This window comes from Vipera ursinii (assembly GCF_947247035.1).
Source record: "Vipera ursinii genome assembly, chromosome: 2".
Classification (NCBI taxonomy): Eukaryota; Metazoa; Chordata; class Lepidosauria; order Squamata; family Viperidae; genus Vipera; species Vipera ursinii.
This window is the reverse complement of record NC_139513.1, coordinates 284,140,874-284,163,148: the sequence shown is the minus strand read 5'-3', so window position 1 is coordinate 284,163,148 and position 22,275 is coordinate 284,140,874. Positions and strand designations below refer to the sequence as shown.

The following is a 22,275-nucleotide window of genomic DNA, read 5'->3' as shown; positions in this document are numbered from 1 at the left end:
GTTAATTGTTCTCACTGCCAGGAAAATTCTGCTTAGTTCTAGGTTGATTCTCTCCATCCATTGCTTCTTGTCCTGCCTTCAGGCGCTTTGGAGTTGAGTGCTCTGCGCCACCTCAAGTTGCAGGTGCATTTGGGGGAGCATTTGCACATGTCTGTCCCGTTTGCCACTCATTCCGGCAGAGCCACTAAGCCTGCCGAGACTGGCCCTTTGCCCAAAGGAGGCGTTTCTCCCACCCTATTTCTGCAGAGCCCACCACCCCAGAGAACCCTAGCTGGGCTGCAAGGAGGGTCAGGCTGTGCTGCCCCTCCTGTGTTTTAAAAGCCAGGGCGCCCCGGTTCGTTTAAATGCCCTGCCAGGACTTGCTTTGTGCTCCTTTTTATTTTTTTAAATCCAGTGGCTTTTTTAATCTGCTGACAAAGTTTAGGCTGTTTTTTTTTCCAGGGCCCAAATGCCTTAAAATAGTGCTAGTGCTTTTCCTCTGGTTGGAAGTTAGGCACTATTATTAGATTTGGAGCGTAAATCTTTTGGCAGCCTGACTGCTGGGTGAGGAACGCGCCAAGCATGCGGCTGTGGGTTTTTCTGTTTTTTTTTAAGGCTTTAAATATCACCTGACCTGATGTTGTTGGTCTAGTTACAGAGCTGAGGCTTGCTCTGAGTCAGAAACCCAAAGCTTAAGAATGTTCTTGGAAGTCTCTGAGAGGAGGAGGGGGGGGAAAGTGCTGCCTCCCTTATGGAGTGGCCAAGAGATGAGATGGAGTCTCCCACCTGGCCTTAGCATTGCACAACATTCCCACCTGTCAGAAGATTAAAAACTTGGCTGCCTCCTGGGAGCATCTTCTCAGGAGCACTCGACAGCAAAAGCCTAGGACCAGGAGTGGCTGCCACCTCAACCTGCAGAGAAGGCCAAGGAGGCCGAGGTCTGCAAGGAACGCCAACCCCACAAAGGGATTGGCAGGTGCTAGGCAAGTTGGAGAAGGTGAGAGGGTGACACGTACCAGGGAGCAGGCTGATCGGGCCCTCCAGGAGGAATCACAGTTGTTGGAAGAGCCACGGCCACTGCTGGTCCTGCCCTCCATGGGTCTGCAGGCACACGGAGAGAAAGCTGGTGCTTTGGGCTCCAGTCCGGGGCTCAGCGCTCCAACATATTCATCAACAGAGGAGGGAATGGAAGAGTTGCTTGGCCCTTTAAAGGGTGGTAATAGGAAAGTGAAGAAATAATGACCTTAAGCACCAGGCAGGGGATGCAACTGTTGATTGGATTTGTAACCTGTTGGATTTCCACACCCAAAGAATAGTCATAAATAGCTTCATTGCAGCTTGGAGGAAAACATCAAGGGGGGGAGGGGCAATGGGCAGGGAAGGGATCTGGGGGTCCTTGTGGATCCCATATTAAACAAGAGCCAGCAATATGGTGGTGCTGCTAAAGAGGAGGATGTTGTTGTGCTCTGTTGGGATGCATTGGTAGGACCCTAATTCCAACTCAATGGAAGAAATTGTTCCTCTGTCTCTTACCTGGACTTGGTGTTCTGGCCAGCGCAGACCAAAGACAAGGCAAAGAGGGGGTGAGCTTGGAGAGAAGGTGGGGAATCTGGACCGAGCAATGCCAAGATCTGGGTATGTCAGCCAGCAGAATGCTGAGCCAAACATCTGAAGGAAGGTTTTTCCTACGTGAAGGAGTATATTTACTCTCTCTGCCCTTGGAAGGAGCAGCAGAACCAGCAGGCCTTAATGGGAGATGTTTCCTGATGTTGACAACCAGCGGTGGAGCAACTGCTTGGTCCCAGAAGCCCTCCCTCCCCTGGCATTGGGTGGTTTGGGCCCCAAATACTTCAGCAGATTTTGCAGCAAGCAGGGGATGGGACTGGATGATCTCTGCGGGCCCCTTCCGCTGCGTATGACTCCAAGTGCCTGGAGGGTCCATAAAGGCACCAGGATTGTAAGATGGTCTCACGATTCGTTAAGGTGCTTCCAAGTAAAAGGCATCACGCAGGAATGCAATTATTCAAAGCTTTATTTAACGATAAATAGAAAGAGTTCCCTGGCATGGAGGCATCCATGCCTGGGTTGAGCTCATGGATCAGCAAGCAAGCAAGCAGAAGAGAGAACAAAGAGATCAGAGAGAGAGCAGCCCCTGAGCAGAGGTTTTTATGGGGGGTCTCAGCCCCTCCCTTACCAATTAACTCTTGCCAATGGGGGCTGCAGGGGCCGGGGACCCCTGACCCATCAGTGGGAGCAAAGAAGCCTCTTTGCTCACTCCCATCTGATGACCTTTTTGGGGAACTGCCATGGCTGGCACAAAAACATCTAACAATTATGGAGGGGGATGCTCAGCTGGAAGACGAGTCCCGTCTATAATGCTGGGGGTCTTTCTATAGGAGACAAGGAAGGAAGGGGACACAGGGTGGGAGGGTCACCGGCCGCCACCCCGGAGCGGCGAAGAGACCGGGCTCTTTCGTGGGGGGGGGAAAGGGGGGTGGCAGCATCGGCGGAGCGAGCGACGGCCCGGGCCTCCTCCTTCCCAGGCTCGGAGCCGAGAGGACTTCCGAGCGGTCGTTCTGCCACTCAGCCCCGGCGGCCACGGAATCCAGGCTCCCCGGGGAGCTTCCAAGGCGCTCTGCGGAGGTTGTGGGGCTTGGCTGCCGCAGGCCTCTTTGCGCCGATGATGCATCGCTCGCATGCCGGGGTGGGGCGCGCCGAGCCCGGCCCTTCTTAGCGCCCGCCCTCCCCCTCGCTCGCACAGGAGCCAGCCGGGGCCGCCGCGATCGGCCAGCTGCCCCGCCGGAGGATGCCCGCGCGGTGAGTGACGGGGCTGGGGGGCGAAACTCGCCGGCCACCCGCCGTCCTGGAGCCTCACTCGGAGCCGGCTGCAGCTGCGCCGGGCTGCCGGAGGAGGGTGGCCGCTTTGCGGGCCTGGGGAACGGGCCGCTGGCGGGAGGGAGAGGGGATGGACAAAGGAGGGAGGCATGGAGGTGGCAGCGGTCGGTGGGCCTCCGCGCTTTCCCCGCACCCGCGCGGAGAAACGGCAGCAGGGAGCCTTGATTGGGCGCAGCTGGTACCGAGGGTGGGGAGAGAAAGCGCTGGCCCTGAGGCGTGGGCGAGGAGCCAGCGAGGAAGCTCCCTCACCTCCCCCATCTTCCCTGGATGTGGAAGCCGAGCCAGGATAACACATGGAACCTCCATACTCAGACGCAATCTATCTGAGTGAGGCCAGGGCCTTGTGAGCTGCTGAGAAGGACAGGCCAGCATCGCTTCAGGAAAGGCAGTTCCTGCATTCCGAGACTTGGCCAGGAGGAAGTGAGTCAGGCTGGCATGACCTCCGATGTGGCATGTCTGGCCTGCTGATTCCCCAAGGTGCATCTTAGGCTCCAACCATTTTATTTCCATCGTTTATTAGATTTAAAGGTAAAGGTTCCCCTGCACATGCGTGCTAGTCATTTCCAACTCTAGGGGCCAGTGCTCATCTCCGTTTCAAAGCCAAAGAGCCAGCGCTTGTCCAAGGACGTCTCCGTGGTCATGTGGCCGGCATGACTAGATGCCAAAGGTGCACCGTAGTGGTACCTATTTTTCTACTTGCATTTTTTTTACGTGCTTTCGAACTGCTAGGTTGGCAGAAGCTGGGACGAGTAACAGGCGCTCACTCTGTTACGCGGCACTCGGGATTCGACCCGCCAAACTGCCGACCTTCTGATCGACAAGCTCAGAGCCCTAACCCACTGAGCCACCGCGTCCCCTTATTAGATTTACAAACCACCTTTTCTCCAGTAGTGCAATGTAGAGCACTTTCATGCCGGCTTCTCTCCCCTAGACACCCTCCTGGGGCCGCTTGTAAGAAAAGGGAGACTGTCCCCGTGGGCCTTTCCCACTCAGGAGCCTGGGCTTCCGCAGCCTTAGGAGGACCCATGGCCTGCTCGGTGGATGAAATAACCGGGCCCACCGGAGGCTAACCAAGCTTGGCAGATGCAGCCACCGACTGTCGGTGTGTGGCGCAGACTCAGCTAGTTAAGCAGGCATGGGGGCTTCTCGCTCTGGCAACCCCTGGATGCCCCAAGAGGAGAGGGTGCATGGGCTGCCAATGGAAAGATCTGTGCCTTGTGACGGAGCAAGTGAGGTGGGCATACGTGTTTGTGGGTGTCTCTGGGTGAGAAAGAGAGTAAACATCTCTCCCTGGATTTGTGGCTGGTGCTATTAATGCCAGTTGGCAGCTGGCAAAGATGCTGTTGTGGACAGAAGGTTGGACATAATCTACTCCCCCCCCCCAAAGGCTCCTCTGTTCAGGTGCTGGAGAATCTGGATCAGAGCAGATAGCCAGTTCTAAAGAGGCCGCTCAGTGTCTTGGCACCTACATGATCCACAGTGCAGTGGTCATGCATGACTAGGAATCTGGTCCATCCAGCGGGGTGAAAGCCAGACCCTTGCAGGTGCTCAGGGATAGCTCAGCATCTCTACCGCATTGGCCCTTTGTGCTTTCCTCTTCACCTCCTTTTTGGCCAGGCAAAAACTCCTGGGCTGACCATGGGCTGGGATGGGCAGCGGAGCCAAAGGAATCAGCCAGGTGGAATTAGAGCAGAGCGGCTGGCAGCCTCTTGGTTCCACACAGCCACCGGTCAGCCAACGTTCCATCCCAGCCAGAGGTGTTCTGGGCAGGGCGTGGAGGTCCATGTTGAGAGAGCCAGCAGGGCCTGTGCTTCCTCTCGAGTGACTGGCATGGCTTCAGAGACACCCCAGGACCAAAATTGGGCCAGCATTACAGGCCCACCAGCTTCTCACCGTGATTCTGGCATTGCCCGGGCCGAATCTACCTGCCCCCACAGAAGCCCCCTTCTGGCGAGGGACTTGGGCTGTTCAGCAGGCCACAGAGGAGATGCCCCCCCTTCTCTGGCAGGGTGGGCGGCCCCACCTGCCTGGCTGAAGTCTGTCGGCCCAGATTTTTCTTAGGAGGAACCTCCTTCAGGTCTTTGGGTTTTATTCTGCTTGGTTTACTATTAGACCCGTCATTCTGCTCTCACCTGCTCAGGCTCCGTTAGGATGGGGACAAGTTGTAGATACTGGAAAAGGAAATAAGGAAGCGGAGAAAGAGAGTCATCAGTCAATCAGTCAATTCTCTTTCCACCTCGTGCAATTCTTGAATCAAAGCTCCGGTTTGGGTCTTGGATGGTTGGGCTGGGCTGCCCCATCCTGCCCTTTCCATGGGGCCAGCCGTGCTTTCACCATCTGAGCCCCTTTTGGAGCAGCTGCTTCCTTGCTCACTTGCAAGGAGTGGCTGAGCTGGCAGGCAGGCAGGCAGGCCTGAGTGGTGATGACAGCGAGAGAGGACACCTGAGTGTTGATCTCTGTTGTTGGGGTGGAAAAGGTGACCTTGAGGATTGGTGGGGTGGCTTCTGCTGCAAAGAGCCTTGGTGGAGAAGTGGGCCAAAGCCTCCTTAAGTAACACCAGCTGCCTGCAATTAGTGCAGGTTTGAGTCCCACCAGGCTCAAGGTTGACTCAGCCTTCCATCCTTCCCAGGTAGGTAAAATGAGGACCCAGATTGTTGGGGGCAATTAAGCTGACTTTGTAATAATGCCGCTTGGGGGGGGTGAAAGCCCTAATAAGCAGGCATATACATAGAATGAAGGCTATTGCTAAGCACATTTGATTTGTGCTTTAAATTGTAAGCTGCCCTGAGTCTTCAGAGAAGGGCGGGATATAAATGGGATTAAAAAAAGAAAAGTTTGCTCACCTGGGATTCTAGGGGTTCCTTCACTGATTGTCCTTTTCACCTTCTGAGTCATTCACTGTCCCTTGCTCACAGGTCTTCAATTCTGCACCTTTTCCCCCAGGAGCCCGACACACCTTTGCACAGCCACGCTCCCAGATTCTTGGTGGACTTCAAGGATGAGCTCTGCCTTGGGTTTAGTTTGTCTTTAGTAGTGTTATCAGTGTTAGATCCTTGGCCACTTTCTTTCTCTCTCTCTCTCTTTCTCTCTCTCTCACTATTGCTTGGGCTTATCACAGAATCATACAGTGATGGACAGAGTAGATCGTGGTAACCAGCCACTACAATCCCCTGCAGTGTTCCAGGAACTAACTCGGGAGGTGAAGAATCCATAGCCTCATAGATAGACTCTTCCAGGGCTGCACAGATATTACTGCCATATTTTTCCTTTCTAGATCAGGGGCCTTCAAACCTGGCCCTTTTATGACTTGTGGACTTCAACTCCCAGAATTCCTCAGCCAGGCACGCTGAGGAAATCTAGGTAGCTGCAACTTATGCCTGTTATTTCTGGTCCTAGTTTCCATCATAGTACCTGAATGCTGCTGTCTTGTCTCATCATGGTCTTTCCTCCAACTGAGCATCCCCAGTTCCTTCAAACCCCATAGGACCCGTCCTCCATCGGTCTCTCTCTTCTTAGCCCTTCTCCAGCATCTCCGTATCCTTCTAGGAAGGTGGTGCCCAGAATCATTCAGAGCACTCCAGGAGTGGTCTCCTGGGGCAAATAGAGAGAAATAGTAGTAGTAGTAATAGTAGTAGTAGTAATAATAATAATAATAATTAATAATAATTAATAGTAAATAATAATAATAATAATAATAATAATAATAATAATAATAATAATAATAATAATAATAATAATAATAATAATAATAATAGTTGGAAGGGACCCTGAGGGTCATCCAGTCCAACCCCCTGCTCAGGCAGGAAACCAACCCTATGCCATTTCAGACAAATGGCTGTCCAGTCTCTTCTTAAAAATTTCCAGTGTTGGAGGCAAGTTGTTCTACTGGTTAATTGTTCTGTCAGGAAGTTTCTCCTTAGTTCTAGGTTGCTTCTCTCCTTGACTAGTTTCCATCCGTTGCTTCTTGTCCTGCCTTCAGGCGCTTTGGAGAATAGCTTGAGTCCCTCCTCTTTGTGGCAGCCCCTGAGATATTGGAACACTGCTATCATGTCTGCACCTGTCTTTCATAGGCTGTTCTAGCCCGAAATACACCAGCTCTTCTAGCCACTATCTCAGAGACTGCTGAGATAGTGTTCCACTTGGGGTCAATGACCACATCCAAGACTTTTTTTCAATGCAGTGCTGCCAATAAACGAAACCCCTCCCCCCTTGTATCTATGCACCAGCGGTCAGTGTGTTGTGTTGGGAGATCCAGAGTCATCTTGTCACATGTTCAGCTTGTTGTTGTTACCACACCTAGGTCCTCCTCTGACGTAATTCTTCCCAGCCACGCGACTTGCTGTGTGCATGTCTGCCCGTTTTTCTCCTCCCTCAATGAATGCCTGGCATTCCTCTTTGCTAAAGGCCATCTTGTTCCTCTCAGCTCAGCCCTCCCTTCTCCCTGTCCGGATCAAATTGCAGTCTTGTCCAGCCATCCTGGGTATCACGCAGCTCTCTCACTTTTGTGTCATCCATAAGTTTCATAAGCTGCCCCTTGATTCCATCATCCAGGTTACTACTAAAAATGTTGAATATTATGGACTCCAAGTTTGATACTGCTGGGCTCTGCTGGCTACTGCTCTCCAATTTGAGGTAGAGTGATTAGTGCCAACTCCCTGGGTGTTGCCAGCTATGGGCCCACGAGACTGTAGTGCCACCCAAACTACACAGCTTGTCAGTGAGAAGGAACCTCATCAAAAGCTTCGCTGTGCCTGAGTAACTCTGTCCACAGCAGGGGTAGGCAACCTTGGCTTTTTTATGATTTGTGGACTTCAACTCCCAGAATTCCTGAGCCAGCCATGCTGGCTCAAGACTTCTGGGAGTTGAAGTCCACGAGTCATAAAAGAGCCAAGGCTGCCTACCGCTGCTCCACAGCATTAATCTCACCCACCTTGTCAAGGAAGGAAAAGAGATTTGTTTTTTGCTATCCTGTCATTGTCTTCAAGATCCTTCCAACCCTCCTGCTAATGTCTTTCCAGGGTTCAATGTTAGGATCAGGGAGATTAGGATTAGGATCCTTTTCTCCTTTTTTTTGCAATTGGGGGACTACAATCTGCTCTTCTGGCACCTCCCAGAGACATTGGAAGAGGTCTGGCCAGCTCTTCAGCCAGCTCTTTCAGTTCACTGGGGTGGATTCCATCCAGCCCTGGAGACCCAGGGTCCTTCATCTTAGCCAGAAGATCTTGACCAGGGCTCTTCAAACCTGGCCCTTATATGACTTGTGGACTTCAAGTCCCAGAATTCCTCAGCCAGCATGCCTGGCTGAGGAATTCTGGGAGTTGAAGTCCACAAGTCATAAAAGGGCCGAGTTTGAAGAGCCCTGATCTTGACTGACCCCTGGCTTCCACTGTTTTGGTCATTCCCAGTAAATGCTCCTCTCGTCAAATTTCGCTTAACTAATTTGCTTTCTAAGAGAGAGGATGGTAGGAGCTGGCTTTCTCCTGGCCATCGGTCAAGAAGGGAGTCTCCTGTCAAGGTCAAAAGGCCTTAAGCTTTGTTGCTGTATCCAATCCCTTCCTCGCCAATCAGTTACTCACTGCTGTCCTTACCGCTCCTGCTCCCCTGAGTAGCCATCCGCCAGAGAAGTACCTTTTAATAAGATGCACTTAGCCATTACGCCTCTGCAAGGCAGCCTCTCCTCTCCAAACCTCTGTGGCTTCCATTAAGGTTGCAAGTTCATTCAACTTCACTTCAGCAAGGCTTGCATAGAATCCGGAGTCTGATCGCATGTGGGCATCCTCATGAGAAACCTGGATGATGAATGGCGGTTTTGTCCCTCTCAAGAGCCACTGCCTCCCTTCACAGCTTCCCTGGACAATGAGTCTAGATCAGGGGTAGGCAACCTTATCTCTTTTATGACTGGTGGACTTCAACTCCCAGAATTCCTGAGCCAGCCACGCTGAGGAGAAATGGAGAGGTTTCCAAGCTGAGCCACGCTGGCTCAGGAATTCTGGGAGTTGAAGTCTACAAGTCATAAAAGAGCCAAGGTTGCCTACCCCTGGTCTAGATTGATGAAGCAAGGGGAGGAATATGGTGGGAGGTGTTTTCTTGTGGGTCGCTCATGAAGGTGAAAGCTGCTTTGGGGGGCAGAGATTGGAATGGCTGCTGGGTCTTGGTGTTTCCGATGGGGCGGTTTTGCCAGTGGCCTTCATCCTGTCCCCTTTGCCAGCTTCCGATGCCTCTCCTGGCACCCAGCTCCTCTTCAAAAGGTCTTGGCGTCTGCTCTCCATCACTCTTGGCTTTCATAGGCTGACCACGGATGAAGTCCGTTAGACGTCAGGGAGAGGTCAGAGACGGTACCCCTGCCAGAACCCCATCTCTGGCTGTGAGGTCACCCCCATGCTCTGGGGAAAGGAGGGGAAAACAGGTTTGCTCAGTGGAGGGTGGAGTGGTCAGGCAAAGAGTAACGCCTTTGCTGCATGTGACTTCCCTTCTCCCAGAATGTGTGAGGCGGGCCTGCAGGTGACCCTGTGTGTTTCTTCTGCCTGTTTCATTTATCTATGAAACGAGCTTATGCAGTGCCCGTCTCTGGCCTTGGCAGTCAGGATTGACTTTGGTCAGAAGACAAATGGCACATTGTCATGGTATCTCTCTCTCTCTCTCTCTCTCTCTCTCTCTCACACACACACACACACACACACACACACAGTGTGCTTTGTCTCCTCCCTTCCTGAGTACTAGGCAAGGACTGGGTGCCGCATCTTGTCCTGTGAAGTAAAGGCATAGCTCTGGCTGGGTTAATGTTGTGAATCCCCTATCGTTGCTCCCTCCGGCTACTGGCATCTAGGGTAACAGGGCAGATTAGGGACTCCTTCCGTGGGGACATCCATGAGCGCTGGGAAGCCAGTCCCAGGATGGGAAGGTCTCCCTCAATTCCTTCCCAGAGGCCCAGTCCTTGCTCTTCATTCTGGCCAGGGAGGGGGCCGGGCCCTACTGCTTGGTTGCGGGGCCATAGGGAGGGATCCTGGGAAGACGGAGAGGAGGAATGATGGATTTGCTGCAGATCGCCCCAGCTGCTTCCTGGAGGGGGTGCTCTGTGTCTTTTATTTGCATCCCCCCCCCAGCATTTTCCTGCTGCCGAGGATTTTCTCTGCAGGGGGAGACAGGAGAGTGGCAGGCTGAGGAGGCCCCTTCCTTCCCCTCTGCACAGGGGCTGGGGGCTTTGGGGGGGCTTTTCTGGACCTCCCCTTTGCCAGAGAAAAGGAGGGGCCTCCACACCCTTAGAGGAGCCCCCCCAAAAGAAGCCAGTGCAAGCAGATGGGGATTCTCTGGAGCAGGTACAGCCCTGAGGCTCTGATGGAAATCCTCTGGACAGGCCGTGGCCTTCCGTGGCCTTTAGTGCTACCCGCTTCCTGCTGTCTTTGCTGGTGAAAAGGTGGTTTTCCTTTTTTTCTTTTTTCTTGTTCTAGCAGGCGTCATTTCCGTCCCTTGAGCAGCAAGTTGAGCAATCAGCTTAGAGAAAGTTCTGCCTCTCCTGCCCTTCCCTTCCTGCATTTCCCCCCAAACCAGCCAAGATGCCCGGCTGCCTGGCGTTGGGTCGGGCGCCAGGATGTGGAGAGGCGGGCCTGTTTATTTTAAGGCTGCTGCTCACCAGGAACTGCCAGCCAATCAGTGCCTGCCTTGGCGGCCAGTAGATGGGCACCCAGCCAAGCAAACCAATCAGTGCCTGTTGCCAGGCAATAAATGATGCCTTGCCTACCCTTGAGGGATGCCTTCCTGTCCCCCCCCCCAGCCTGGGGGAATGGTGGCTTTCCTTCCTTCCATGCCTGGCTTTCTGACCGCAAACGCCCAAAGGAGCCATCCTGCCTGGGCTCCCTTGCCCTCTGTGCCAGCTCAGGAGGCAGCAAGCGGTCAGATCCCTTCCCCGAAGGGTCCAGACTGCACAGGGCAGGAATTCTCTTTGTTCCTCCTCGGCAGCTCCTCATCCTGCTGGCATCCAACCGAAAGAAAAGCCCTCCCAGCGCTGGCGACTCCCTTGGCGCTCCTGGGCTGGCCTTGCCCTGCTGCCCCGCTCTGCCCGTGAAGCTGAATGTGGCTCCCTTCTGCTCATGCAGTCAATCAAGTCCACTCTTGCCGGACCAACCCTGTTCCACAGCTGCACAGATGTTTTGGCGGGAGGGGGGATGGTGAGAGGGGAGACCCCTGTGAGTGAGTGTGAATACAAAGCAGAGGCTGGGTGCAAACAACCTTCTATGGAACATAGGTAGCTATAACACAGTCTCTAAGTCTTGGCATAATTGGGTTTAATTGGATAGCTATTTGTCTGAAATGGTATAGGGTTTCCTGCATGAGCAAGGGGTTTGACTAGATGACCTTCAAGATCACTTCCAACTACTACTACTACTACTACTACTACTTATTATTATTATTGTTATTATTGTTATTGTTATTATTATTATTATTATTATTATTATTATTATTATTATTATTATTGATCATTGCACAGTCAGCCAGATGTTTAGACTAGATTTGGCATTTTTGTCTACCTACCGAGTCCTTACCAAGGACCTGGGATAAGCAGATGTGGATGTTTGATGGTATTACAGGTATCGTCGCAGGATGGAAGCAGTTCCTAGTAAGGCCACCTTTTGCAATTGACTAATGGCGAATTTCTCAATGCCAATGGTGTTCAAGTGGTGCTCCAGTTGTTTTGGGATGGCACCCAAGGCGCCTACTGGAGCACCACTTGAACACCATTGGCATTGACAAATTCGCCATTAGTCAATTGCAAAAGGCGGCCTTTATATTCTTATTCTTATTCTTATTAAACTTTTATTCATAAAACATGAAACAGTCAAATGAACACTCAAATTGACTGGCACTAATGGTTGACACGGGCTGCTGCCAGCATCCTAGGTATCAACCAGGTATCTCCTTAAAATGTAAGATGTTCCGAATAGTGCATTTTTTGTAGCTTTGCTGGAGTTGTTGTTGTTATTATTATTATTAGGCATTTTCTGCTTTGCAAGGAAGTTGGCCTCTTAATTCCTTTTTGTATGGATGGCTGATTTGGGGTCAGCGAGACACTGCCCTGCAGAATGAAATATCCCTCCTCTAGTTTTTGGATGTGGCCAGTTGCGATGGCCGATTTCAGCCCACATATTAGCCAGTTTGCCAACTGTCAGCTAGAGCAGGACGTTGCTGAATGATTGTGAGCCAATAGCAGAGTCGGGGAGTCAATCAACAGGGCTGGGAGGCAGGGTTGATCCTGGAGTGTCTTAGGCCAGTTCCTGGTTCCCTTCTCTCCTTCCTGGGGTGCTCTGGGGTACCTCCACTGAGGCTGATGGTTCTGTCGTTCACCTTCGTTCCTAATGTGAGTTGCTCGGTGTTGCCACTTTGCTACTGAAGGGGCCTAGAGGAGGCTGACTGGTTAATTCATTCCACATGGGAGGGAATTAGTACCTGGATTTGAATTCGCTGCCTCTCTCTCTGCAGGGCAGCCTGGGGCCGTCCTGAGTCACGGCGTGTGTGCAGACCCGTGTGTGCAGACCGGCTGCAATTGCTGTTTGAATCTTAGTTCGGGTCTGATTCAGCTGATTGGGAAAATCGAATGAATCCGATGCTTCATTTTAGAAACGTCTCTTTTGGATCATTTTGATTTCCCAGACTTAATTCGGAAAAGCTTCAAAATAGATTTGGAGGAATCCAATTCAGTGATTCTGTTTGGCATTCCATTTTGATTCAGAGACTTGATCCAGTTTGCTCCAAACTGAAGCGCTGCCCAGTCCTGTCCGGCTCACTCTTTCAGGGTGGGGGCTTCTCTGCAAGGAAGGGCAGCCCCATCTCAAAGGCCCTAGAAAGAAAATGAGCTGGGAAGTGTGGATGCCACCGCTTAGTGGAAAAGGCTTCAGACCCACCGGGCACAGAATTTTGAACGGCCGAGTCCAGGAGGGGAGCCTTCTCTGCTGTGGCCCCCACCCTCTGCAGGCGAGGGCCGCCCACACCTTCCTGGCCTTCTGGAAGAGCCTTCAGACCTGGCTCTGCCACCTGGCCTGGGGCTCCCAATAGAGCTGTGCTATGTTCAGGGTGGCTAATGAGGTAGGCAACCTCGGCTCTTTTACGACTCATGGACTTCAACTCCCAGAATTCCTGAGTCAGCATAGCTGACTCAGGAATTCTGGGAGTTGAAGTCCATGAGTCATAAAAGAGCCGAGGTTTGCCTACCCCTTGTAGGAGATTCCCCACCCCTTTGCCCATCCTCTTGTATTAAGATTGTTCTATAATTTTAATTCTTTTGTATGATCTTTTAAGGGACGCGGTGGCTCAGTGGGTTAGGACACTGAGCTTGTTGATCAGGTCGGCAGTTTGGTGGGTCGAATCCCGAGCGCCGCGTAACAGAGTGAGCGCCTGTTACCCGTCCCAGCTTCTGCCAACCTAGCAGTTCGAAAGCACGTAAAAATGCAAGTAACAGTGAAATGGTTATAGGAAATAATAAATAAATAAATAAAGGTGGGGCTTCTGAAGCCCTTGGTGGCTTCTGCTTTCCCCAGTCAGCAGCATTTTTATCTTTTTAAAGGGCTCGGATATCAGCGGCTCTGGGCGGCTTAGATGTGGGTGCTCTCCAATGTATCCCTTCTCTCTCCCCCCCCTCAAATTCACCAAGCTCCGCCCTCTTCTCAAGTCTACCTTCCACTTGCAGCCCCAGAGAGGACCCAGGTGTGTTTCTGCTTACTGCTCATCCTGGCAAAGAAGCAGCCACTCTTCATTTCACATCCCGAAGGCTCTTGTTGCAAGTTGTCCAGCTTTCACCCCCCCCCCCAATGGAAAGACCTGGCCTTGGGCAGCCCGGATCTTTCTGTGGCTTGCTCTGAGCTCACTGTCCTCCCTTTTTCTCCTCCCTCCAGCGTGCAACCTCTCCATCAGTTCTGGAGCAAGGAGAAAAGGAAGGGTCCACATCCACATCCTTCGCTTCTTTACCATCAGCTGTCAGTTCACCGGCTGATCTTTCTGCATGTAATATGCACCTGGATTTTTCGCTCCCCAGGTTTGCCTTCACCTGGGAAAGGCTCTAAGGCCCGTCATCCCTTAGAGCAGACATGTCAAACACAAGACCCGGGGGCCAGATCCAGCCCGCAAAGTGGTTTTATGCAGCCTGCGAAGCCATCCTGGAAGCAGTGAGGGAACGGCCCCCACTGCCTTGGCCCTGGCCCAGAGACCCTCCTCCTGCCAGAGACCCTCAGATCTGTCCCACTCCTGCCCAGGCCCCCATAGGCACCCTCGATGCGAACGATGTAGAGCTGGCCATGCCCACCCAGTAGGCCATACGCACTCTAGCCACGCCCACCCAGTAGGCTGCGCCCACCCTGGCCATACCCACCAGGCCCCCCCCCAGGGCAACCACAATGGTGATGTGGCCCTCAATGAAATTGAGTTTGACCCCCCTGCCTTAGAGGTTTGGACCATTGAACCCCCCAAGTAATTCCAGCCGCCACCTTTCCCCTGCCTGCCCTCTTCACACTCCATGGGCCTCTGCGGCTGGGACAGGGGGGGGGGACACAGCAGACTCCTCTTCTCCCCCATGCTGGAAGCTCTTTCCAAGCTCCATTACTTGCATCCTCGCTGGAGCCAAGGAGAACTGGCCCCCATCTGGGCCTAAATCTCCATTCTCCCCCCCCTCCCCCGGTGCAAAAGGAGGCGCAGGCCGTTGTCCCGCCCAGAGGAGCCCTCTTGGGCCTGATCCCTGATCCTGTGCCGGGGAGTTCCGCGGGTGTTTGCGGGCAGCGGGGGACGTTTCGGGAGCTCGGGCGCAGTTTCCACCGCCGGCTCTCCCGGCGGTCATCAGTCGCCTCATCCTCAGCCGCAGCATCCGGGCCGCCTCGCTCCACCTTTGCGCTTCCCGGCCGCTCGGCGGACGCTGCCCGGGCCGGACCGAGCCTCCGGCGGGGCCGATCGCTCCGCTTGCGAGGCTGCGCGGCGGCGGCGGCGGCTGAGCGAGCTGTGGGCCGGCCCGCGACGTCACGGCGGCGGCGGCGGAGCGGGATTGCGCAGCCCCGCCGCATTGCCAGGGATGCGAGGCTGAGCCGCCAGGCGAAGGCGAGGGCGGCGGCGGCGGCGGAGGAGGAGGAGGAAGAGCCGGTCGCGGCCGCATCGGAGGGAGCGCGGCGGACCGAGGTGAGCGCCAGGAGGGGGTGGGCCGCGGCCGGCGGGTCCGCAGCGGCAAGGCGGCCGCCGGTCGGGGCTGGGCTGCGGCCGGAGGGGCTGCGCCGGGAGGGGAACCGGGGGTGGCGGCTGATCGCTGCGGCTGCGGCCGCCTTTGTGCGCGGCTGCTCAGGGCGTGTCTGAGGCCGCCATTGCGGAGCCGGGCTCGGGGGCCGCCGCCGCCGCCGCCGCCGCCGGGCTGCTCGGGCTCGGGCTCGCTCTGTGCCGCGGCGGAGAGGCGCGCCCTTCCCCCTCCCACCCTCCCCCCGGCCGGAGGAAGACGGAGGAAGATGCTGCGCCGGAGGGAGGGAGGGAGGGAGGGGCAGCGGCGGGGCTTCGGCCAAGACCCCGCTCTGCTCCATTGCCTGCGGAGGGAAGCGCCGGATCCTTCCCCGGCTACCCAGCTCGCTTGGCAGCGCCTTCGGAGGGGTGGGGGAGAGGGAGAGAGAGGCTGGTGGCCCCGTCTGGACCTTAACCGGGACCAGGACCCCCAAAGCCGAGAGGAAGGACGGCCATCAGGTGGCGAGGTTCGGTTTCCGATGTCTGCAGGGAGCGCGGGCTGGACTAGATAGCCTCGGGGATCCCGCCAGCTGTCAGCCTCCAGACCGGAAAGGCCTCTGCTCAGCGGGCCGGAGCGTACCTGAGGGGTGGGCGCCGCTTTCTCAGGGCTGGTTGCAGCTTCTGTGCTCTACCTAATTTCTGCCCGGGTTCCCACAACCCCAGAGCTTTCCGAAGGTTCTGGTTCCCTGTGTTGTGGGAATTACCCCCGTTAAGCCAATTACCGTTAGGGCTGGTTAATTTGGTCAGAGGTGACAGTCCTGCTTTCTCAAAGTTTGCCTCTAGCAACAGCGTTTAGTTCAGCTGAGATGGGCTTGGTTAGGACTTGGAGGGGGGACCACCAGGAGACATTTGTAGGTGATGCTGGGAAGTTCGGGAAGTCTGAAACCTGCTGAAAGAAGTTCTCCTTTTAAACCCGTTTTAGTGTTCAGCATGTTGTGTGAGCTGAGGTGGGCTGGCAAAGATCCATTGGTGAGCCCTGAAGGGGGCAAGTTGACCAGCTGTGGCCCTGCTCTCTCATTATGGGGTCACATACCCCCCAGTTCTTCCATGGAGACTCTTCCAACCTTTGGAAGCTGCACGCAGAGGGATTCTGGTCCAGAGCCCTCTCCTAAACTCTGCTAGAACCCTCCATTTGCCAGAGGGCACCTGCAGGCTTCTCTTTCTCTACCCTGCTGCCCCCTGGCATGGGCACGTGCCAGGAAGGGATGGGAGGATGGACTGGGATGGGTCAGGAGCTGAATAGCTGCTCCCCATCATCAGCTCCCTGTACTTACACATCCTGGTTGGGCTGCAGTAGGGGGATTACTTGTGCCCAGATGGCAGCCCCGGCGGTGCCATGGCTGGGAGTGATGGGCACAGCGCTCCAGTTCCCCTGAAGCTCAGCCCAGTTGGCACTGACTGGGGGCTGCTCTCTGGCTTCAGAGGGGCTTTTTCCCGGCCTGCCCCAAGAGTGTGGGGCTGTGCCCTGCTCCATCTGACCCGTTAGGGAGGGCTGGTGGGTGCTTTGTGCTAGAGAGGCCGGCTTGTGTGGTACAATCCTTGCATGGATTAGGAAAGTTTCAGAGAGCAAGGTGGCTGCAGCTGGCCAGCCAGCCAACCTCCTCGCAGAGGCCTGAGCCAAGCCGGACTTTCACTGCTGGGGGCTCAGAAGGGCCAGGGGAGAGTCACCTGGGCACCGCAGCAGTGCCACTCAGCTGTCTGAAAGCAAAAGCTTGGTCGGCAGTGGCAGGAGGGGCGGGAAGAGGCAAGGGGAGGGGGGCCCTCAACTGGGCTGGCCTTCCCTGGCTTCATTGGCATCTGAGGCACGTCCAGCTTGCGGCCATTTCGCCTGATTCCCACAAGGAGGGGCTGCTCCAGAGCTGGCTTGTCCTGCAGAGCCTGCCCTTCCCTGGCACTGTGGAGAGAGGGGGGGGCAATCTTTGTGAGGGGTGGGGGCAGGAGGACAACACAATCCGTGGAGCCATCACATTGCTGGGTGGTTGGAGGTGGGCGTTGGGTCATCTTCAGCGGAGAGCCTAGTCTTGACAGCTCTCCAGCGGAGGTTTTTTTGGGGGGGGGGAGGAAAGCTTTGACTCTTCTTCCTTGCATGCCTCCCCCCTATCCTCCTGCACTGGTGAGAAAGCAGGTCCCTCCTTGGGGAGGGAGCCCTGGTCGGCTGCACTGAAAGAAAGGCGGCTTTGTGGGGATTTGTTCTCGGAGGGAGCAGGCTTTGCAGGACGGATGTTCCCCATGGCAGTTCCCTCCGCCCCTCTCCCCCCCCCCCCCCCGCCTAGGCTTTGTGCTCTGCACAGTGGCAGAATTGGATGCAGGGAGGATGTGAGCATCCCCAGGGCTTCTTTCTGCCTGAAAGCCTCAAATGATGAGGCTTGATCAGAGCCCCACCACTTCCCTCCCTTTGCAGCCAGGCCTTTTCCAGCTTGGCGTGACTGCTGTCCCCTCCCAGTGCAGGGAGAAGGGCAGGCAATCCGACCCTCCCCAGTGGCAGAAGATCTGGATGTGCTGAGCTTTCAAGAGAGAAGCCAGAGGGGAAAGAGAGGGAAAAACTGCCATGTTGAAAGCGGGGGTGGGGGGTGGGGGGCAGGCCAAGGAACCCTGGGCTGAAATGAGCAGCCAGGAGCCTGGGCTGAACAGCAGCAGATGGGAGGGCAAGAGGCAGCAGCCTTCTTGGAATATCTTAACACCCCCTCACCCCACCCCGTGGGCTTTATGGGCTTTCAGATGAGCTTCCCTGGGGCTGGGGGGGGCTTGCTGCTAGATGATGAGCAGGGGGAGGCCTGGGGGCGGAAAGACCTCCCCCTTGGATGGGCATTCTGGAGCATCAGCATAAGCCAAGCTGTGGGGCTAGCACCAAGAGGGGTAGGGGGACAGCCATGGAGCCAGGGCTCTCAGCAGCCACCCCCCCACACACCCCCATCCTGGCGTCCTGCGGTCATTCTACTGAGAAAGCAGGAGAGCAAAGGGAGAGGGATCCAAAGACGATGGAAATGGGAGGTTGCGGACAGAGCAAAGGAAGCTATCCTGTATTTTGCGATGGCCTGAATTTTGGAACTCATTTCCATACAATGGAGTGATGATACAGATTTATTAACAAAGACTAAGAAAACCCCCAATCCCAGTTGGTGAATGCTTTGGCAGAGCCTGTCCCAGTGAGGGCCTGCAGCAGGCAAATCCCACTCAGCCAGGGGGCGGCACGAAGGAAGGAGCAGCCTGCAGAGTTGGGCTGAGGGGCAGCGAATCGAAGCTCCGTCAGCAGGATTTAAGAAGCAGCCAGTGCCCAGCTCTGGTAACTGCTTGTTTGCCGAAGAAGCTCTTCCTGGGGTTGCACAGTTGCTGGCTGGGTCCTCCTCTGCTCCCACTAGCAATGCTGGAGTGACACCGTACGGTACCCGCCTTTTTTTGGGCCCTCCCAGGGGTAAGGAGTCGTGTCTGCTTGTCGGTTCCTTGTCACAGGCAACCTCAAGTGGTGTGGCCTGGGGTCTAGGGATGCAGCAAAAGTCCCGTCCAAGCAACAGTAGCTCAGGAGGAGCCAGGAGGGCCCAGCTTGCTCCTGTCCTAAGAGGGCAGAGTGGGAGTCTGTCCTGGGTGACAGCTAGCCCCAGGAGCTTTCCGGAACAGAGAGCTCTGCCAAGCACCAACTTGGGTTTCTTGGCACCAACCGCGGCATTTGGAAGGGGCTCCGTCATCCTTATTGACACCTTTCCTCAAGGAAGCTCTGGAAGCCATAGAAAATGACAGCATGGCAAAGCCCCTCTAAATTGGGGAATGTTGGTCTTCCCTTTTAAGGAAGGAAGGAAGGGAGGGAGGGAGGGAAGGGAAGGGAAGGGCCCAGCCCTTCTAGCCCCAGGGCAGCTGTGGCTTTTCCATGGGCTTTCCTGGCCTTCTCCAAGCCAGAGACGGGAAGGCCCAGGGCTGTTTCCTCACCATGATTGAAAAGACCCTTATGTAGGCAGCCAGGAGTGGAAAGCTGCCACTGAAGATGGGTTTGACAGCCGTGACACAGGAGCCTGATCTGGAATTGACAGCTCCCTCCTCCCCTCTGGCCTCTTCTTCAGTACCTGTGGGCCAGAGCCAAGTGAGTCCGCCATCTGTGCCCCTTGAAGGGTGGAGCTTTCTTAAGCTCTGGCCATGACGGAACTGCCCCCTTGGTTGGCCTTTGGGCTGCCCCAAAGACAGGGCATCCCAGCAGCTCCCTGGTGTTTTCCTGGTCTTTGGGCCAGCTTCTGAAACCCATCCCCACCGGCTCCCCTCTGCAAGGGATGTCCGCTAAGGACGGAGCTGTGGGTCAGGCCAGTCTGGGGCAACCAAACCCATTCTGGGAAGACGTGGGAAGGGGCAGTCACCATATCTGCTCCCAGCCAGGATGGCAGGCGTAGCCATGCCTGAGTCTGCCCAGGGCAGGGGGGCTTTGCTGATTAGGTGCCATCAGGTTGTGGCCGAGTCTTAGAAACCACCCAGATTTTATTTATTTTTTTATTTTATTTTTATTCCATTTATATCCCGCCCTTCTCCGAAGACTCAGGGCGGCTTACAAGCTTAGCAGTAGCCTTCATTCTATGTATATGCCTGCTTATTAGGGCTTTCACACACACACCCCAAGCGGCATTATTACAAAGTCAGCTTATTTGCCCCCCACAATCTGGGTCCTCATTTTACCTACCTGGGAAGGATGGAAGGCTGAGTCAACCTTGAGCCTGGTGGGATGCGAACCTGCACTAATTGCAGGCAGCTGGTGTTACTTAAGGAGGCATTAGCCCACTGCTCCACCAAGGCTCCACGACGGTGTCTGGAAATTGCCCTCCTGCTCTTGTAGGCTTTGTCTTCCCCAGACTGAAATCCAGGAGGGGTCGGTCATTTGGGAATTGTAGCCCGACCCCTGGATGGTCCTCACCTTTTTCAAAAGTTTGAAATGCTTATCCTGCTGCTCCTGGCTCCCGGGTGAAAAATCAGGATTTGGGTGGCCTCTTTTTTTGAGTTAACAGATTGATTGAAGATACCAGCTGTTGTGGGATCCTTGCTGGTCTCTAAGCTGAGTAGTTTCCTTGCAGACGTTTCACAGCCCAACTAGGTAACATCATCCATGTTAGAAGGGAGGGGAGGCTGCTCTCTGTTTATATACTAATGGCTTGCTCTGTCAGTGTTGGTGGGAGTATTTTCTTTCGGGTGGTTCCTTGATGAAGCTGTTGCTTACTCCCTGGAGCAAATCCAAAGGGTAATGAAGCAACATTAAGCTCAGAAAGAAAACAGCCAAGCTCAGAGAGCACCGGAGCTCACCAAAGCTGCTGCTTTTCAATAAAATGGGGAGTTGCAAAAGGAGTTGCCAGACTCCTCCTGATTTTTGCCATCGTGGACTAACACCTTCTCCTCCTCCATCGTTCGCATGCCTTTTCTTTCTCAAAAAGAGGCTTTTAAAGGTGGTCTGTATTTTTGAAGCCAGGTGTTTCTGGCGGAAGATTTGAGCCCCAGGGCCAAATCCAGGGGAATTATTTTTGTTCTGGCAAATAGTGGAGAGGTTTTAGGGGAGGCATCATCCCATGGGGGTGCTACGAGCCGGATTGTGGACAATAACACGGAATGCTGTAGATGAGAAGGGAAGCAAAGCCATCCCCCAAAGGGCCAGGCCAGAAGGAGGAGAGGCGTCTCCCTCTGATCTAATCAAGCAAGGCTAATGTGGAGCCTCTGGCGGTCCAGCTTTCGACAGAGGAAGGAAGAACTCCATTTAGGCCTTTTTTGCTGTGTTTGTGTGTGTGTGTGCGCGCGCGAGCTTGGCCTCTTGAACTGGCTCCAAGACAGCCCAGTAGCAGCCCATCTCTCTGGACCCTGCAATGGGAGGAACAGGAGGCGGAGATGGGTGTGTGTGTGTGTGTGTGTGTGTGTGTGTGTGTGTGTTGGTCTTGATGAGGAGCAGAGTTGGATCGTGGCAGGCGAAGAGTCCTGGTTTTAGGTGGAAGCAAGTGCGGAAGCCCTCTTATCCCTGGCTGGCTTGATCTGCCTTGGTGTGCCCTGTGCGTACGTATGTTGCGATACCTCGGATTTCATTCTCTTTTCTTCCGTTGAGCTTTCTCTTCCCCTCCCCCCTTAACGTTGCTCGGCTTCCTAAAGGCTTTCCTCTTTCTCAGCTCAGCGCCCTCGCCCTGAAAGGCTTTCAGACGTGGCCCAGACGTGGCCTAGCTTGTTCAGCTCCACAAATGGACGGGAAGTGACCAGGGCAAATAGGGGCTTTGTCTGGATGGCCCTAGATGGGGCAGCCGATGGGTGCTGAGAAGACACGGGAAGGCAGGTGGGCTGGGTGTGTTTCTTCCCATTTATCTTAGCTTCTAACAAATTCCAGGGTTTGGGACCGGACAAAAAAGCTCATAGCTTCACCGCGACAAAGTCTACCCGGTTTGAAGAGAAGAAAGATAATGATCAGATCCAGAGGCAGCTACGGTCCAAAAAGGCAAAATGCGGGTGCTGTCAAGGCTCTGCCCATTTTTGCATCAACATGCTCCAAAACCAGGGGGAATTTTGACTGCATCATCGTGGCCACCATCTGGCCTTCTTGGACCATCCCTGCAGACCTTCCTAATCAGACGCAAACCAGGTTAAATCGAAGCACGTTGCTCCTTTCAGAGCTCGTGCCAGGAAATCTGGCAGCCGCTATGGGAAGGTCTGGAAAAGCCTTAGGCCTTGTTTTCTTTATTTGTTATGTTTACTTATAAGTGACTCAACCTGACCCATCACAGACCCTCACTTGACATGCCCACACCTGAAGCCTTTATAAGCAGAAGCATACTGATATCCCCTAAACCAGGGGTAGGCAACCCTGGCTCTTTTATGACTGGTGGACTTCAACTCCCAGGATTCCTGAGCCAGCGTGGCTCAGCTTGGAAACTCTCCCTTTCCCCTCAGCGTGGCTGGCTCAGGAATTCTGGGAGTTGAAGTCCACGAGTCATAAAAAGAGCCACGGTTGCCTACCCCTGCAACTCTGCTGAAGATGTTACCACACCTGGTAATGAAACGTTCAGAAACCAACCCACAAGCTCGGAGAACGATCCTTCACCCTTATTTATAGGTTTACATACCTCCAATGTCACCATTGAGTGACTTTGGGCACTTTTTGCTTGATCCTTGAGATCCACTCTGGGCGTAACACACAAAGAACATTGTTGTTGTAAAGGTCCTGTG

At 54.4% G+C, this 22,275-nt stretch overlaps 1 protein-coding gene across 3 annotated transcripts in view; it reads left to right on the top strand.

Moving 5' to 3' along the window:
* The first annotated feature begins 2,685 nt into the window (after positions 1 to 2,685).
* The window catches only part of RUSC2 (RUN and SH3 domain containing 2), a 48,053-nt gene continuing 28,463 nt past the window's right edge, over positions 2,686 to 22,275 (top strand). For 2 of the 3 annotated variants that reach the window (XM_083355100.1, XM_083355102.1), the window contains exon 1: positions 2,686 to 2,796. The gene's annotated coding sequence lies outside the window, so the exon portion shown is untranslated. Of the gene's footprint in view, positions 2,797 to 14,954; positions 15,025 to 22,275 lie in introns of those variants that run through there. The other variant, XM_083355101.1, reaches the window with a different exon arrangement.